Genomic DNA, 1,224 nt, shown 5'->3' on the forward strand with positions numbered 1-1,224 from the left:
GGTGTTTTTTTCCCTCCCCCCACTTTCTCTTACTTGCTTTGTTTTTTCTATTTGTCTCAGCTGAGGGAACTGTTCTCGTTTCAGTCATCACAAAGTAAAAGATGTGTCTGCTTCTTGGGACATTGATGAAATTACCGTTGCTATAGATTGTTTAGTTACTTGTTGCGTGGAAACCCAAGTCTCACTCAGAGTTGCTGCAGTACTGGATGAGGACCTGTGCTATAAGGTACACCTTAACCATTGAGTTGTTTTTTTAGGGGTTGAGATAACCTGCTGTAGGGCAGTAAAGCTTTTGAGTTTTTTGATACTTTAGGCTATGCGAATAGGAATCGGATATGTTCGTGAATGGCACTTTCCCAGAAGGGGAGATTACTGTGTCTTTGATGTATTTTTTTCATCAGTTGTTCCAACCCAGTAGAGAAATTATCTTTTTGTCTATATATAGTGTGGTTATGTTTGTATCACCATGTGAAATATGATATATGAATGTCTTTTTTTTGTGTGTGGATTTTAGTTATGCGTTATTTATTTAAAATTTTCAAATATTAATGGATTCAGTTCAATCAGGACAGAATAAGATTCCGAATTTTAAGAAGTCCACCAAGTTCTTTTTTGATAATTGAGTGTTATTTAATTTACCTCTTTCTTTATATTGCATATTTCCATTTTGTGATTAGCTAGGTGGTGCTTGATGAGTGAGCATTTGTGTGTGGCAACAGGGCAGTGGGGTCAGGTCTATGCATGGTTGTTTTTCAACTTTAGATTAGACCAGGCAGGACAACTTTATGAATTAGTTAATAGAAGTGTGACATGTGATTAGACTGATTATAATGGTTCTTCATAGTTTTGTTATTTGAGTAGTTACAGCAGCTAAATTGAAGCATGGTTTATCTCTTTCTTTCTTTTGTTTTGGATATTTTTATTTTTTAAGAATTAGATTCACTCCTTTCCCCTCTCCTCACCTTACTCGTTATCAGGAAAATGACTGTTAATGTATAGGGATAAGGCGACTGGCCTCTATTTTACTTTTGATTCTTAGTTTTTTACAAATAGAGAGGTAAATTAAAAGGCTGATATATTTTTTTTGCAATTGTTCCGGCACCCTTTCCCTGCTTTCGTCACTTTAATGTTGTCATTGTTACTGTTGCTCACAGGACAAGTGTCAATATATATGAGTTCCTCCCCTCCCCCTTCCCAGTTTTTCGTAGTGTCCAGTTCCCACTG

General features: G+C 36.2%; 1 protein-coding gene across 1 annotated transcript in view; it reads left to right on the plus strand.

Annotated features, from left to right (window-relative positions):
* Positions 1 to 1,224, plus strand: part of LOC119590894 (putative protein TPRXL) — a 7,389-nt gene that overhangs the window by 5,386 nt on the left and 779 nt on the right. The window lies entirely within an intron of this gene.

The sequence above is a fragment of the Penaeus monodon genome, chromosome 28 (genome assembly GCF_015228065.2).
Source record: "Penaeus monodon isolate SGIC_2016 chromosome 28, NSTDA_Pmon_1, whole genome shotgun sequence".
NCBI classification, from domain to species: domain Eukaryota; kingdom Metazoa; phylum Arthropoda; class Malacostraca; order Decapoda; family Penaeidae; genus Penaeus; species Penaeus monodon.